An 18,714-nucleotide genomic window follows, 5' to 3' on the forward strand; every position below is an offset into this window, starting at 1 on the left:
CTGAAGTTCTGGAGGAATAAATAAGCTGGGAGGGGTTCCCCCGGAGAACTATGGGGTCTCAACCCCAAGCTGGGCTCCCTAGGCAAGAACACCAGAACTGAGAAAGACAGCCACATATCATCTGGTTGTGAAAAGCAGTAGGGTTTTTGTCCACCAGGGAGATATGGCTAGAAATGCAGGCACCCTCATAAAGGGACAACACACAAAATTTTGTTTGCAGTCACTCACCATGGGTTATAGCGAAGGAAAAGTAGAGCAGACTAGAGTTGTATGAGGAGAATCTAGGGTTGGTGGATCTGGGGAGAGCTGAGAGGTCAGCCACCAGGATCCTTATGCTGAGTCATTCCCCTATACTGCAGAAGCCATCTTTCTCAGGCAGAACAGTCTTTTCCATGCAGCATCAACCTGGGGGGAGCAATAGTTCCACCCACTGGAATACCTTTCACCCTACCATGTGGAGCTTATGCCCCTTTGAGGAGTATAGCCCAAGGCGTTTTAAGTGATTGAGCCTAACAGATAGCCTATAGGCAGAGGCAGATCTCTGGGTCCTTTGAGATTTTGCTGACCTGCCCCTGATCCTGGTGCAGATAAAATCAAATGTTGGTGTGCAGCTGGATCCTTGCCACATGTACCCAGACCAAGCAGAGGAAGCTACACACTGTGGATCACTGATAACTCTAAACAGGTTATCCAGGACCAGCCACACACAGCATCTGACATTGCCCTACACCAGAGTCCATTTGAAGAGGCCCAGAACCAATATACCCAGTGGCCACGTTCAGAGAACAATAGCGTTGGATCCAATAAGCTTCAAAAAGAGCATATTCTCAGAAAGATATCAGCATGCACCAAACCCTGCTGAGCAAATTCTGCTTCTTGTGATCACCACCTGCACAGAAGCTTGAACACTGTTCTGAGTTTTGATCCTCACTGTCAAACAGCCTGAGGGTTGATCCCACACATAAATGAGCCAATAGCAACCAAGACTCTATTACAACAGGAGGGCCCACAAAACATGCACAAGGGTCATTCTTAGAGCACCCAGCTCAGTAGATCAGGGAAACTGTGCCACTGGACCCCACAGATCACCTACTACATAGAACCATACTACCAAGATTGGGAGTCATAGCAGACTTACCCAATACACAAAAATGACCCAAAATAAAAGAACAAGAGGATTCTCCACAAATAGAGCTAAACAAAATGGAAGTAAGCAATTTATCAGATACAGAGTTCAGAGTCATGATTATAATGATGCTCAGCAGCATAAAAAAGGCATAGAAACCATAAAAAGGACCAATCAGAAATGAATAATGCCTTATCAGAAATAAAGAATACACTGGAAGGAATAAACATCAGGCTTGATGAGCAGGGGATCAAATTAACAATTTGGAAGACAAGATAGGAAAAATACCAAATCAGAGCAGCAAAAAGAAAAAATAATTTTTAAAAAAATGAAGCTAGCTTAAGGGACTTTTGAGACCATATAAACTGTAACAACACCCATGTCATAGGGGTATCAGAAGGAGAAGAGAAAGAGCAAGGGATTGAGAACTGATCTGAAGAAATAATGACTGAAAACTTGTCTAACCTGGTGAAGAAAAAAAAACATGCAAGTCCAGGAAGGGCAGAAAGTCCTGAACAAGATGGATCCAAAGAGGCCCAAACAAAGACACATTATAATTATAATGCCAAAGGTGAAAGATAGAGAATTTTAAAAACAGCAAAAGAAAAGAAGTTAGTTACATACAAGGGAGCTCTTATAAGACTGTCAGCTGGTTTCTCAACAGAAACATTTAAGGCTAGAAGGTATTGGCATAAATATTCAAAGTGATGAAAAGCAAGGACTTACAACCAAGGCTGCTTTACCTGGCAAGGCTATCATTTAAAATTGAAAGAGGAATAAAGAGCTTCCCAGACAAGGAATAGCAAAAAGAGTTTGTTACCACCAAACCAATATCACAAGAATTGTTCAAAAGTTTCCAAGAAGAAGAGGAGGAGGAGAAGGAGAAAGATGGAGGAGGAGGAGGAAGAGAAGAAGGAGGAAGAGGAGAATGGAGAGGAAGAAGGAGAAACAAAAACAGAAGAACATGGTTAAAAAAGAATAAAATGACAATAAGTATGTACCAGTCAATGGTCACTTGAAATGTAAGTGGCTTAAATGTTCCAATAAAAAGACACAAGGTAACTGGATAGATAAGAAAACAAGACCCATGTATACACTCTCCTAAAGAGACCCATATCAGAATGAAAGATACACACAAACTAAATGTAAAAGGATGTAAATAGATGCTTCATGCAAATGGAAAGAAAGCAAAAGCTGAGGTAGTAATACTTATATCTGACAAAATAGACTTTAAAGGCAAGGCTATAGTAAGAGACAAAGAAGGGCAATACATAATGATAAAGGAAGCAATATAACAAAAGGATATGACCCTTGTAAACATTTATGCACCCACCATAAGAGCACCAAAATATGTAAAGCAATTCTTGATGGACATAAAGGGAAAGATTGTGGTAATACAGTTATAAGAGGGGATTTTAAAACGTATTGATATCAATAGATAGATCTTCCAGAAAGAAAACGAAGAAGGAGATGGCATCCTTAAATGACACACTGAACCAAATGGATTTATGTGGTATCTTGAGAGCATTTCACCCCAAAGCAGCAGAATATACATTCTTTTTAAGTGCCCATAGAACATTTTCTAAGACAGACCACTTGTTAGGACATAAAACAAATCTTAATAAATTCAAGAAGACTGAAATCCTAGCAAGCATCTCCTCACACCATAATAGTATGAAACTAGAAATCACAAGAAGAATACTGCAAAAAAACACAAGGACGTGAGGTTAAATATCATGTTACTAAACAATGAATGGTTTAACAGTGAAATCAAGGAAGAAATCAAAAGATACCTTGAAACAAATGAACATAAGAACATAACAACTCCAAATGTGTGGGACACAGAAAAAGCAGTCCTAACTTGGAAATTCATTCAATAAACAAGAAAAAGCTTAAATAATCAATCTAACTTTATATTTAAGAGAACCTTGAAAAGAACAACAAAGCCAAGAGTGAATAGAAGAAAGGAAATAATAAGATCAGAGCAGATATAAACAAAATAGAGTCTAAAATAATAATGCAATAGATAAATGAAAGCAATAGCTGGTTTTTTGAGAAGATAAAAAATATTGACAAACCTTTAACCAGACTCATCAAGAAAAAAGAGAGAGGACCCAAATAAATAAAATCAGAACTGAAAACGAAGTTAACAACTGACACCAAAAAAATGGATTGTAAGAAAACATTATCAACAACTATATGCCAACAAATTGAAAAACCTGGGTAAAATGAACAAATTCCTGGAAATATACAGTCTTCCAAAACTAAATCAGGAGAATCTGATAAGACAGATTACAGACAGTGAAATTGAAGCAGTAATCAAAAAACTCCCAACAAACAAAAGCCGTGGACCAGATGGCTTTAAAGGTAAATTTTACCAAACATTCAAAGAAGAACTAACACCTCTCCTTCTCAAACTATTCCAAAAAGTTCAAGAAGGAAGACTCCAAAGCTCTTTTTTACAAGGCCAGCATTATCCTAATTCCAAAAACCAGATGAAGACACAACAAAGAAAGAAAATTATAAGCCTTTATCCTTGATGAACATAATGCTAAAATTTTTGCCAAAATATTAACAAACTGAATCCAGCAATACAATACAAAGATCACACACCATAATCAAGTGAGATTTATTCCAGGGATGCAAGGTTGGCACAATATCTGCAAAATAATAAACATGATACATCACATAAACAAAATGAAGGTTAAAACCCATATAATCATATCAATAGATGCAGAAAATGCATTTGATAAAATTCAGCACCTATTTGATAAAAACTCTAGCAAAGTGAGAATAGATAGAACATACCTCAATGTAATAAAGGCCATATATGACAAACCCACAGACAACATCATACTCAATGACAAACACTATAAGCATTTCCTTTAAGATAAAAAACCAGACAATGACGTTTGCTTTCATCACTCTTATTCAACACAGTACTGGATGTTCTAGTCGCAGCAATCAGACAAGAAGAAGAAATAAAAGGCATCCAAGTTTAAAAAGAAGAAGTAAAACTGTCATTATTTATAGATGACATGATACTGTATATGAAGAACCCTAAGAATTCCACCAAAACCAACTAGAACTAATAAATTAATTCAGCAAAGTAGCAGGATACAAAATAAATATCCAAAAATCAGTTGCACTTAAAATAAATTTTTTTTTCTTTATTGATTTTGAGAGAGAGAGAAAGGGAGAGGTAGAGAGAGAGAGAGAGAGAGAGAAACCTCAATGAGAGAGAACACTGAATGGCCACCTCCTGCATGCCCCTCACTGGGTACCAGGCCCACAACCTGGGAATGTGCCCTGACCAGGGATCAAATTGACAACCTCTTGGTGCATGGGTTGACATTCTACCATTGAGCCACACCGGCCAGGCTCAGTTGCATTTTTAAACACCAATAATGAACTGTCAAGAAAAGAAAGGAATAAGTAATTCCACTCACAATTGTTTCAGGAAGAATAAAATACTTAGGAATAAATTTAACCAAGGATGTAAAAGACCTGTGCTCAGAAAATTATAAGACACTAAAGAAAGAAATTAAGATGATACAAATAAGTGGAAGTATATACCATGTTCATGAATAGAAAGAATTAATATCATTAAAAACCCCATACTACCTAAAGCAATCTATAAATTCAACTCAACTCCTATCAAGATACCAATGACATATTTCACAGAACTAGAACAAATATCCCAAAAATAGATATGGAACCACACACACACACACACACACACACGAATAGCAACAGCAATCCTGAGAAAGAAGAACAAAGTTGGAGGAATCATGCTACCTAATATTAAACTATACTACAAGTCCATAGTAATCAAAACAGCATGGTACTGGCATAAAACCAGGGATATAGATCAATGGAGCATAATAGAGATTCCCAGAAATAAGCCCACATCTTTATAGTCAATATTTGATGAGGCAAAAACATGCAATGGGGTAATGATAGCCTATTCAATAAATGGTGTTGGGAAAATTGTGCAAGAAAATTAAACAACACCACCTTTTACACCGCACACAAGAACAAACTCAAAGTAAATTAAAGTCATAAATGTTAGAGTCAAAACCAAATATGCTCAACATCACAAATCATCAGAGAAATGCAAAGTAATACCACAGTGAGATATCACCTCACACCCGTCAAAATGGCTATCACAATAAATCAACAAAAAGGTGTTGGGAAGGATGTGGAGAAAAGGGAACCCTTGTGCACTGTTAGTGGAAATGCAGACTGGTGCAGCCACTGTGGAAAACAGTATGTAGTGTCCTCAAAAATTTTCAAATGGTACTGCTACGACCCAGCAATTCCACTTCTGGGAATTTATCTGAAAAATCCTGAAACACTAGTTTAAAAGAATATATACACTCCTGGGTTCATGGCAGTGTTATTTAGAACAGCCAAAATTTGGAAGCAGCCCAAGTGTCCATCAATAGATGAGTGGATAAAACAGCTATGGTACACCTACACAATGGATTATTACTTGGCTATAAAAAGGAAGAAAATTTTACCCTTTAGGACAGCATGGATGTAGCTGGAGAGCATTATGCTAAGTAAAATAAGCCAGTCAGAGAAAGATAAGTACGATACAATTTCTCTCACATGTGGAATTTAATGAACAAACTGAACTAACAAGCAAAATAGAGACAGACTCACAGATAGAGAGCAGGCTGACGGCTCTGGTAGGGGAAAGTTGGATGGTGGTGGCGGGATAGAGCAAAAAGGGGGGAAAAGAGAGAGGAAGCACTCATGGACACGGAAAATAGTGTGGTGATTGCAGGGGCCAGGGTGGTGGGTGGAGGTGGAAGAGGGTATTGAAGAGATAAATGGTGATGAAAAAATAATATAAAATAAAATCAACAGCCAGCTCTGTGTTCTAAAGTTGACATCTACATAATAATAAATCCTTATATTCATTGGGATCTATGTCTTTCAAATTAGGTGTATTTTCATTTCTCATTAGATTCTTGATATCTGACATTTTAGAAAAGGATTTTTGCCCTGGCCAGTGTGGCCTGGTTGGTTAGAGTGTCTTCCTGTACACCAAAGGGTGCTGGGCTCAGTTCCTAGTCCGGGTACACACCCATTTTGCTGGTTTGATCTTCAGTTGGGGTGGATGTAATGGAGGCAGCCAGTCAATATTTCTCTCTTACATAGATGTCTGCTTCTCTCTCTCTCCCTCTCCCTTCCTCTCTCTCTAAAAAATCAATAAAATATTTTTTAAAAAAAAACAGGATTTCCACCAGAGTCATGGAGTGCCAAGGGTCTGCTCTTTGAGAGAGCGTGTGCATGTGTAGCTCCTCCCGGGAGTAGATCTCCATGGCTTTTCTCCTGGCTATTGGATGGGCCAGAACTGGAAACTAGTCTAGGCCAAAGGATGAGCAGAGTGTGGTGTGAGAGATCCAGCCAGGCCCCCGAACTTAGAACAGGGCAACACAACCCAATCAGATGATCTTTCTTAGAAAGTGTAAGTGTGATGTCTTTCCAGATAAATCAGTGGGAGCCAGCCCACGTTCTGGTCCAAGGGCAGGGCAAGATGACCATCCCTGGGCAACTGTGGACACCTAACCCCATGACAATCAGGGTCTTCCAAGTATTCACAGTTTATTCTTGTATTATTATTTATTAAATACTATATTCAAAAATGAATGCCATTACAAACCTACTTTTGCCCCACCCTGTATTGGCCAGACTCAAGCATTCTTGGAACGGGATAGATGTCATGCCAAGTTGACCATCTGTCTTGAAACAAATGATGTGAGGAAATTTATTAAAACTTGTGCTCCTATCAGTGGATGTGGTTGAGGGTGGGGGTGGGGCACTGAAGCCCAGACACGTCCAGTTGGGAGCACTGATAAGTGAATGATTCAAGCCCTGGCTCAGGTGTGTGCCATCCAAATTTCTGCCCTATCCTCAGCTGAGGACAGTCTGAGGTCACTGGCTTTGGCAAGACCCGCTTCCCCCAAAAACAACTTGTCAACAGGCTGATGTCTAACTTAGTGCACAAGAAAATAGGATGTTTTTCTGTGGCAAATGTCTCTGTGATAGGTGCCGTGTTCACATTTTCAGTCTTATTGATCATTCATTAGTGCTTCTTTTAAAATGAGCCTCTCAGTTGATGATGTATGTTAATGCTATGAGAGATTGAAAAGCACATAGATAGATCCCTGCGGATCCTCGTGGGTTTCTGACAATTCTCCTTACACCTGCAGCTCAACCAAATCCTGACACTGACTACTCAGTGTTCATGAAGCTCCGTGCCAGGACTGAGATGCAGAGATCACACATGGTCTCTATTAGACCCACTATGAGATGGAGAGACCACATCCCTAAGAGCGAGAAGGAGCCCAGGAGGGCTCTCAGGCCTGGGGACATAATGATGAGACAGACATGGTCCGTGCCCAAATCCAGTGGCTCTGGAGAAGCAGCTTGGTGCAGTGGTTAGGAACACAGCTCTGGGCCCTGGCCAGTGTGGGTCAGTTGGTTGAGCATCATCCTGTGCACCGAAGGGTCGCTGGTTCGATTCCCCATCAGGGCACATGCCCAAGTTACGGGCTTGACCCCCAGTCAGGGGCATGCAAAAGGCAGCCTGTCAGTGTTTTGCTCTCACATCAAGGTTTCTTTTTCTCTCTCTCCCTCTTCCTTCCTCTCTCTCTAAAAATCAATTTTTAAAAAATTTGTATAAAAAAGTAAAAAAGAACAGCTCTGAAGACAGATCCCAGCCCTCTGCCTCTCACCCTCTCACCACTGTGAGGTTTTAGATAACATGACTTTGTAATCTCTCTGGGCCCATTTTCCACATCTGCTTAATGGAGCTAACAATAGGCCTAAACCTAAAGTCCATTATGAGGATTTAACAAGATAATCCATGAAATGTACTTAGAACAGCATTTGGTGATTGGTAAGCTATTACTTACTATTATTAGTAATGGTAGTAATATAATCATCATCTTTATTATAGTGCGAAGACAGACATGGAATGTCTGTGAAAGAATAATTACATCATTCCTTATGCAATGAAGGGAAGTAACTAAGTTACACTATCGCTTTGTTTTTGAAATTGTGGTTTATAATACTGACAATGTATTCTCTCATTTAACCCTCACAATAGACACCATAATAATAATAATCATTTATTGATCCCACTTTAAATGTGCACAAATTCATGCATAAGAAGCTTGTAATGCTTTACCAAGGAGAAAACAAACTCAAAAATTTAAAGTAATTTATCCCCGTGACTTAAGCTGGCCACAGGCAGACTTGGCTTTTTAAGTGATTACTGTGTGACCCCCACATGCTCATGGACCCACCACTCTGCCTCCATAGAGGGGACAGGAAAGACTATTTCAGATTGGATCAGGCTTGGGTAGATCTGGGAGGAGGAACCAGGGATGAAAAGAAAGGACCTTTTCAGGTGTAGTAGCTTAGACTAAAGTGAGGTGGGTGGATGGAGGCTCTTATATAAGGTCTTCAGAGGTTTAGCAGAAAGTGGCCCCATTTCATCGGGGTCCTCGGGCAGTTCAGCTCCCACCCTCTCTGTGGGGTACCAGATGCTCTCACAATGGGAAAGGCACTGCCTAAGTGTCCTGGCCCAGAGCTGACTCACAGGCACGCAAGCTGCCCTCGAACAAAGCTGACCACTCCCTGGCCAGGAGAAGGGAGCGGGCTCAGGGAGGGGTCTGAAGGGTGCAGAGTGTGGGGCTGGTGCAGTGCCTTAGTGAAGGTACAGGACTGCCACTTGTTGCCACCCCTCCACTTTGCCTGTTTTAAGTAAAGTGAAACAAGGGTGTTTCCCATCATGCTCCCAGAGAGGTTCCCAGGGAACCCACCAATGCCTGCTCTGGAGCCTGAAAATTGGTGGAGAGAAAACGTCCCACCTGAGGAAGGTAGAAGGTGTCTGTGTGTGCCAGTGCAGGGCAGGAGCTCCCCACTGCAGCCCAGCCACACTCCATACCCTCTGCCGCCCAACAGGACCAGGGGACAGGAGAGGAGCAGGGAGTGTCCAGAGCCTGGGCACAGGGAGCCAGCTCAGTGCATGCAAGCAGGGATCAGAGGATGTCTGCCCTTTGCCTTTGCTACTGGGGAGTGATCTCCAGGCCCTTGGAATGGCATGCCTGATGGGGTGACTTCGTCATCTGTGGGCCTTGGGTCACACCAAGGTCACATTGGGTAACCTAACAATGTGATTTGAGGTGGGGTGTGGCCACACTGGACAGTGACAGTGTGGATCTGAGGTGGGGGATTTGGGTCATGTCCTATCAGTCGAGCTTTGGAGGGGCTGGAGACAGATCAGCCTTACGGACAAACAAGCAGTCATGTCTACACAATGGAGCCCTAATAGACATGCTGAACACTGAGGCTCAGGGGAGTGTCCCTGATTGGCCGTGCTCCATGTGTACTGTCACACCCCAACGCCCGGAGAGAAATGCTGTCCTGACTCCCAGGCAGGCCAGATGAAAGTCCACGTCCGTGCAGTCCTCAGCTCTGCCTTGTGAGCACCTCCTTTGGCTGCTTTTCACCTTCCATGAATGTAACAGGCTTCAGTGAGTTCTCGAGTCCTTCCAGCGAATTATCAAACTGAAGGCTGGTGTTGAGAACCCCCAGGATCAGAAGTAAGAGTAGTTCTGCATCGACTGATTCCTCTCACAGTCATCCGCTGGTGGATGAGGCATGGGTCCATTTTTCTTCCGTCTTGGCTAGCTACATCATCTCAGGAGTCAACAGGCTCTGTATGTTATTGTGGGCATCTCTCAAAGGGGCATGTGAAGTATGGCTGTAAGGATCAAATTCATGTGTCACAGAATGAAATTCAAGAATCCAGAAACCATCCACCACTCTGTCCTTGCTCCTTCTGGTCTTTCCAAACAAGTCATGCTCCCTCCTGGCTCCGAACTTTGACCATGTTTCCCTTTCCTAGAAAGCACTATCCATATCTCGCTACGGCTGGTCCTTCCCATCACGATGGTGTGGCTCAGATGTCTTCTCGTCCCAGAGGGTTTCCTCTGACCCCATACAACATAGCTCTCCACCCCAGGTACTTCCCACCACAGCTCCCTGTTTCCCTGCCTCTGTAGCGATGATAGCCAGCTGACTCTCATCACATCCTCATTCATGGATTTAGTGCTCATCTTTCCCTTGGAATTAAGCTCTGGAAAAGCACGTTTTCTCCATGGCTATATTTCTAGATTTTGTGGTAGTACATTGCCTCTACAACAACTATTTGTCTAATTAATGAATTTCTTCCTTTAATGAGAGAGAAAATTAAAAAACTAGAATGGAAAGGAGTCTGCTAGACAGCACGCACCACTGAGACAGAGGCCAGGACAAGCATGTTTCAACAAAACCCTTTCCCGTGTGTCCAAGTTTCCTCACATTTTAAACAGCATTGAATTCTGTTCGAATTCAGTGAGATGCATGTACAGTTGCTCCAGATGAAGTTGAGCTTTGAACTCATGTTGGAGGCTCTCAGTGTGAAGCCAGAAGTTGATGGTCAATGGTGGTGGTTTGGTTAAATCGTTCACCTTTTTTTTAAATTGTTTTTTACAGAGGAAGGGAGAGAAACATCCATATGAGAACCATTGATCAGCTGTCTCCTTCATGCCCCCTACTGGTGATTGAGCCCACAACTCAGGCAGATGACCTGATCAGGAATCGAACCCGGTCCTCTCAGTCCATGGGACAAATCTCAATCCACTGAGCCTCCCTCATCCTCCTTCAATCACAGTCCACACTGCTAACAGAGCTGTGCTTTCTAAAATGCACATCTGCTCACAACTCCCCTTAACACCTGGTAACGCCCTTTACCTTCATGGTAACAGCCAGGTTTCTGCCTCCACGGGCTTAGATACCATTTGCCCCTTCTGTTCCAGTTACACTGAACTGTCATTATTGTACTCCAACTCTGCTTTCCTCTTCTTGGCCTTCAGAACTTACGTGTTCCCACCATCTAGAACCTAGAACAGACTCTCTATGTACCTTCCCAGCCCTTGCCAAGCTCACTTAGAATTTACTGAACTCCTGTTCATCATCAGAACTTGATGTCCCTTCCACCAGTCACTCTTCCCACACCCCCTGCTGGGCTAGTTGCACCTCTCTGTGATCATGCATCTCAATGTACCTGCTACTCTAACCACAGTGTGTCCTGTATTATCATGACCTTTTTGTTTGTCATTACCTATTTGATATCCCTGAGAAGTCTGCTCAGGGGAAATGGATGAATTATTCACAACTGTGCTTTGCAGAGTCTAGCATAGTGAATGGCTCACATCTTTGTTGAATGTTGCTGTGCTGGTGGGATGGTAGGGATAAAAGTAAGACCTCAGAAATAGTAGGGTCCTAGGCTCATGTAAGGTCCAGACATTTAGCTTATACTTATTTTTTACTTAATTATGTCATGAGCCTTTTCCTCAACAAGAACATAAGGGTCATTGAGCAGCCCCCTAAGAAGCCTTCTGCAGGGAATTGCATGCAACAGGGAATCCATGTATTCGGTTAGCCATGTGAATCTTACTTCTTATAAATAATCACCTTCTCAATGGTCTCTTAGCTGGAGGAATGATGCTAAAAGCAATACGAGTGTCATACTCAGGGTGTGTTTCTAAGTTTTTAAAAAAATATATCTCTTCAAGATCCTGATTTCACTTCCTTTGGAATACATACCCAGAAGTAAAACTGCTGGGCCATGTCCAGCTAACATTACCGAGATGCCCAGTCATGCAACCCTGGGCCTGGGACCCCCACAGAAACTTTACATGAACCAATTTCCATTTAAGCTAATAGAGTTGCTTTGTCTATTTCTCACAGCCTACCTAATGCAACCACCTGACTCCTGGACTTGTCAAAATAGTATCCCTGCATCTTTCATTCATCCATCCATTTATTCATCATTCAACAAACAGTTCATTTCTCTCACCTCTGCCTGCGAGTCTCGCTCTTGCAGATGCAGGAGCTACACTCTCTTATTTGCCTCTGTGCAAAGCCCCGCTGAGCACCTCCTCAGTCTTTTCCAATGTGTCGCCACCAAGTCAAGCCTATGATGCAACCAGTTTATTGAAGATTTTCAGGGTATATTACTTAGGTTATAAGCTTGGATGTGTATAAGTGAGACCCACATTAACAGTGTTCTAAATGTTATTAAACTTTACTTCTCTGGCTTTGTAACAATCTGGAGGCAGATACCCTGAGGCTTGGCATGTTGGCACCTCTTCAAAAGGTCATCCAGGGACCCAGCTTCCTTTTATCTTGTGACTCCACCATCCACAATCATTTAACCTTGTTGTCGTGGTCCAGGATAACTTGCTATTACATCCTTGGCATTAGGATAGCAGGAGAGTAGGGGGGATGAAATACCTTCCTTTCCTTTATAGGTATATCCCCAAAGTTGCACATATTATTTCCTCTCAATTCCTTTTAGCTAGAACTTAGTTCTATGGCCATACTGAGCTACAGGTAAAACTGGGAAACATTTCTTCTGGTTGGCTGTTTACTAAGTTAGAAACAACAGAACCCTTGTGCACTGCAGATGGGAATGTCACTGGCACAGCCACAATGGAAAACCAAATGGAGGTTTCTCAAAAAATTAAAAACAGAAGTACCACATGACCCAGCAATTTTACTTCTGGGTATGTATTCTAAAGGAAGTGAAATCAGAAACTTGAAGAGATATCTGCACTCTCGTGTTCATTGTAACATTATTCACAGTAGCCAAGATATGAAAACATTGTAAGTGCCCACTGAGAGATGAATGAATAAAGAAGATGTGAGGTCACACACACACACACACACACACACACACGAATATTATTCAGCCATATAAAAAGGAGATCTTGCTATTTGTAACATTATGGTTGGAACTTGAGAGCATATGCTAAGTGGAATGAATCAAACAGAAAGAGACAAATACTATATGATCTTCCTTACATGTGGAATCTAAAAATTCCAAAGTCATAGAAGCAGAAAGTCAAATAGTGGTTGCCATGGGGGAGGGGGTGGAAGTGTGGAGATGTAGGCCAAGGGGTACAAACTTCCACTTATAAGGGAAGTAGGTTCTGGGTGACTACAGTTATCAATATTATATTGTATACTTGAAAGTTGATAAAAGAGTAGATCTTAAATGATCTTACCATAAAAACAACAGCAAAATTATAATTACATGAGGTGAAGTTTGTGTTAACTAACACTGTTGTGGTAAACATTTTGCAATGTATATGTAGGTATGAAATCATCCCATTTTCTGGTTTAGGAATTAGGATTATGCTGGCCTCATAAAATGAGTTTGGAAGTGTTTCATCTTCTTAGATCTTTTGGAATAGTTTGAGGAGTATGGATATTGGATCTTCTTTGAATGTTCGGTAAAACCCCCATGAAGCCATCTGGGCCTGGGCTTTTGTTTGCTTAATTACATCTTCAATTTCCTTTGTTGTTATTGATCTGTTCAAGTTTTCTATCTCTTCCTGTTTCAATTTTGGGAGGCTGTGGGATTCTAGAAATTTGTCCATTTCTCCTAGATTGTCTAACTTGTTGGTGTATAATTGTTCATAGTATGTTTCTATGATCCTTTGTATTTCTATGGTGTCAGTTGTTACTTCTCTTTCATTTCTGATTTTATTTGGTTTCTCCCTTTTTGTTTCTTGGTGAGTCTGGCTAAAAGTCCATCGATCTTGTTTACCTTTTCAAAGAGCCAGCTTTTTGTTTCATTGATCTTTTGAATTGTTTTTTTGGTCTCTATATCTTTTATTTCTGCTCTGACCTTTACTATTTCCTTCCTCCTACTAGCTCTGGGTTATTCTTTTTGTTTACTTTCTAGTTCATTAAGTTGTAGGGTTAGAGGGTCAATTAGAAAGTTTTCTTGCTTCTTGAGGTAGGCCTGTAGTACTATGAACTTCCCTCTCAGCACTGCTTTTGTTGTGTCCCATAGATTTTGTGTTGTTGTGTGTTCATTTTCATTGGTTTCCAAGAAGTTTTTAATTTCTTCCTTGATCTCATTAGTAACCCATTCGTTGTTTAATAACATGCTATTTAACCTCCAAGTGTTTGAATGTTTTTGTGTGTTTTTATTGTAATTGAGTTAGTTTCATGCCACTGTGATCTAAGAAGATGTTTGATATGATTTCAATCTTCTTGAATTTGTAGACACTTGCTTTGTGTTATAACATGTGGTCTATCTTTGAGAATGTTCCATGTGCACTTGAGAAGAATGTATATTCTGCAGCTTTGGGGTGAAATGCTCTGTAAATATCAATGAAGTTCAACTGATCTAGTTTGTCTTTTAAGGACTTTATGTCCGTGTTAATTTTTTGTCTAGAAGATCTATCCAGTGGTGTCAGTGGCGTGTTAAAGTCACCCACTATGATTGTATTGCAATTGATCTCTCGCTTGAAGTCCTCCATGAGTTTTTTAAATATATTTTGGTGCTCCCGTATTTTGTGTGTATATGTTTACCTGGGTTATATCCTCTTGTTGGAATGATCTTTTTAATATTATGTAGTGTCCTTCTCTGTCGCTTATTATGGCCCTTGTTCTGAAGTCTATCTTGTCAGATATGAGTATTGTTATACCAGCTTTTTTTCATTTCCATTTGCTTGGAAAATTCTTTTCCATGCCTTCACTTTCATCCTGCATGAGTCTTTTGTTGTGAGGTGGGTCTCTTGTAGACAGCATATATATGGGTCATGTTTTCTTATCCAATCAGTTACCCTAAGTCTTTTGATTGGAGCATTTAAGCCATTTACATTTAAGGTTATTATTGATAGTTATTAGTTACCATTTTAATTTTATGTCTGTGTTCTTCTCTCTCTCTCTCTCTCTCTCTCTCTCCTCTTCCTCCTCCTCCTCTTCCTCCTCCTCTTTCTTCTTCTTCTTCTTCTTCTTCTTCTTCTTCTTCTTCTTCTTCTTCTTCTTCTTCTTCTTCTTCTTCCAACAGTCCCTTCAGCATTTCTTGCAGTGCTGGTTTTGCAGTGCTGGTTTGGTGGTGGTAAATTCCTTTAGCTTTTTTTTAATTTTTAATCCATGAAGCTCTTTATTTCTCCTTCAGTTTTGAATGATAGCCTTGCTGGATAGAGTAGTCTTGGATTCAGACCCTTACCTTGCATTTCTTTGTACACTTCATGCTACTTCCTTCTGGCCTGCAGCATTTCTATTGAGAAATCAGCTGACAGTCTACTGGGAGCTCCCTTAGGAAACTTTGTTTCTCTCTTGCTTCCCTTAGGATTCTTTCTTTGTCTTTAATGTTTGCCATTTTCATACTCTGGTTTCTCTTCAGATCGCATAAATCTTTCGCCCTTTAATGTTTGCCATTTTTATTATGATGTGTCTAGCTGTGGGTCTTCTGGGGTTCATCTTGCTTGGGACTCTCTGTGTTTCCTGGACTTGTGTAACTTTTTCCTTCACCGGCTTAGGGAAGTTTTCTGTCATTATTTCTTCAAACAGGTTCTCTATTCCTTTCTCTGATTCTTCTCCTTCTGGTATCCCTATAATGTGAATGTTGTTACAGTTTGTATTGTCTCACAGCTCCCTTAAACTCTCCTCCTGCTTTTTAAACCTTTTTTCCATTTGCTGCTCTATTTGGGGGTTTTCTCAGCCTTGTCTTCTAAGTCACTGATTCGGTCTTCAGCTTCTTCTAATCTACTATTAAAGCCTTCTAAGGTATTTTTCATAAGAGCTATGTCATTCTTTACTTCCTCTTGATTTTTATGTATAGCTTCTACCTCTTTATGTGTAGCTTCTACCTCTTTTTTGAAGCAGAAGTAGTTCCCATTGAGCTCTTCATAATTCTTATTAAGTTGCTTGTAGTTCTCACCAAATTGTTTGAGCACCCTTAGAATCATTGCTTTGAATTCTTTATCTGACAGGTTGCTTTCTTCATTTTCTATAGTTCCTTTTTTAGTGATTCCTCTTTTTCTTTCATTTGGCTGTTGTTTCTTTGTTTCCCCATTGTAGCCATCTGGTAGCTCTAGTCCTGGTGAGGGACGTTTGGATGTGTAAGCAGCTCTCTGTATATCAAATAAGGTCTTCTGTGCCTCCCAGACTGTTCTGTTTTATGTTGCCTCTTGCCTGCTGTGGATCCTAGAGGCTTGACTACTGGATGCTGGTATTGGTGTGTCCTGATAGGTGCTGCTGCTAGATCACGTGGGACCCTCTGAAGCTGTGTTCCCCACTGGCTGCTGGTGCTATCTATAGCTGTATTGCTCAGGCCCTGCTGGAGCCACATGCCCTGCCCGCACCTTGATTGACTGTGTCACACAGGCCTGTCTGGGGCCCCGGCTCCGTACCACTCTTGTGAGCCACTGGGTTAAACTGGTCTCTCTGGATCCCCAGTTCCGCACCACTCTTGTGGGCTGCTGGGTCACACAGGCCTCTAAGGATCCCAGGCTCACCACTGCTCTTGTGGGCAGCTGTGTTTCCCTGGCCCCATGGAGCCCCAGGTCCTGCTGCTAGTGGCTGCGGAGCTCTGCTGCCCAGTGGGGTTCAGCTCCTGCTCAGCCTTTGCTGTAGTTTTTCGGGATGGTCATCTGCTGCTGGTCTGTGCTTCTGTTGCCTGGGGATGGATGTCTGCTCCCCAGCTTCTCTTGCTGAGAGTATATCTCGACTCTGATTGGGCTACTACTGTGGGAAATGGTGCTGGGCTCTCTCCCTCCCTCCCTCCATCACTGTTACTGAGTGCCAGGCCCTGAACTGGTAATTCTGGGCACATAGCAGGGATGAAGACAGACCCAATTCCTGCCCTCATGGAATTCCCAGACAATTAATAGGTAAGTACCCAAATCCCTGTTTTATTCTATGATAAACCTAATGTGCTTGAGGTGAAGTTGCATTGTGCAAGGAGTATTACAGGAAGGGGCATCCAGAAAATAACCCAATCACAGGAAGAGAACCTGATGAGGGCAGAAAGCCACCAGCAGATGAAATGTCCCACTGCCGGGGAGGGGCTGCCGAGAAACACAGTCACAGAGAACCACAGGCATGGTCCACTTTCAGGCTTCTGACCAATGAGGATAAACCTGGGGGTAGGGTTCCAGAAAAAGAGCAAGGGACAGAGCCGGGTGATAGTATCGCACACACCATGCACACATCTGCCTGCATTTCAGAAATGAGGGGAGAAGAAACAGAATGTCAGGAAGGTGGCAAAGACTTTCTTTTTAGAACTGATACTGATACCGGCCTGAATATATGTTTGGTTCTCACTTTGTCAAAATTGACCCTCACTTTGTCTGGCTGCATCAGTGGTGTCTGTATTCTGAGGACAAGAACTATGAGAATAATTGGTTTTGCATCTCACAGAGCATGCAAAAAATAAATAAAAATAAAAAATTCCTAATTGATTATGTTTCAGTATCCAACAACTTTTAGTCAAGAAAAAAATTTCTCTTAGCATCATCTTTATAATTAATGAAATGTTAAATCTTTTATTCTTAATATGTTTTTATCAATTTTTTTTAGAAAGATGAAGGGAGAGGGAGAGAGAGAAACATCCATCAGCTGCCTCCTGCATGCCCCCTACCAGGGATCGAGCCTGTACCCCGGGCATGTGCCCTGATCTGGAATCAAGCCAGCAACCTCTTGGTGCATGGGATGATGTTCAATCCACTGAGCCACAAAGGTTGGGCAGATCATTTACTTTGTATTAGTTCCTTACTGGAGACTTGGAGTAGAGCCCACAGTAATTCATAGAGCCTTGTATTTAAGTTCACAGTCTAGAGATAAATATAGAAAAATCTTACTAAAGAATGCATGGTAGCAAGATAAGTGCCACAGGGAAGGTGGTATCAGATACAGAGTGGAGCAAAGAGTACTAACCAACTGTGCCTTAGGCGGGGAAAGGAATCATCTAGCTCTGGAACACTGAAGAGATGCTCTCTCCAGGCAGAAGGAGGTTCTCCCAAAGTCAGGTAGAAAAATAAGCCTGTTTAAGGACTCAGAGGTGTGAAATAGCAAGAAACAGCTTTCTAGGAAAGGGAAACGTAGTCAGCTCAAGGAATTACAAGTAGTTTGATATCATTGGAGTGTGTGGGTGTGAAAGAAAAATGTTTAGATAAAACTGAAAAGCTGAGGAGGACAAGGTTTGAAGGGCTTTGCATGCTACCATTAGGTAGACACTGGGGGTTTAAAGAAGCAGTTTTCATTTTGAAGGTTCTCCCAAAGTCACCCTTCTATGATATAGATATACATGAGCCCTGAAATGTATGTAATCCAATGTGATAGCACACAATGCTAAGGCATGAGAATGGGGTCCAAGACCCAGAGAAACCAAGGACTAGTGTCTCACTTCCCTCTCTGGGACAAGTGGGTGCTCCAGTAAGGTCAGTCAGCCAGGTGGAGGACCCCTAGTGACTTTGAAGTTATCCAATGGCATTTGGGGATCAATGGGAGTAAGGGGGGAACATTTGTAATACTTTCAATGATAAATATTTTTTTTAAAAGATGTCTTTGATTCATTATTATCATGAAAGTTCTTTGTGATATAATTCCAAGAAGACATTGGCAATTTATTTGATGTGTTCAATTTTGCATTCATTTTATATAAATCTATTGTCACTCACCTTAGAGTTTGGTACTAGATAAGTTGCTAAATGATTAAA

The sequence above is a fragment of the Molossus molossus genome, unplaced genomic scaffold (genome assembly GCF_014108415.1).
Source record: "Molossus molossus isolate mMolMol1 unplaced genomic scaffold, mMolMol1.p scaffold_m16_p_11, whole genome shotgun sequence".
Lineage (NCBI taxonomy): Eukaryota > Metazoa > Chordata > Mammalia > Chiroptera > Molossidae > Molossus > Molossus molossus.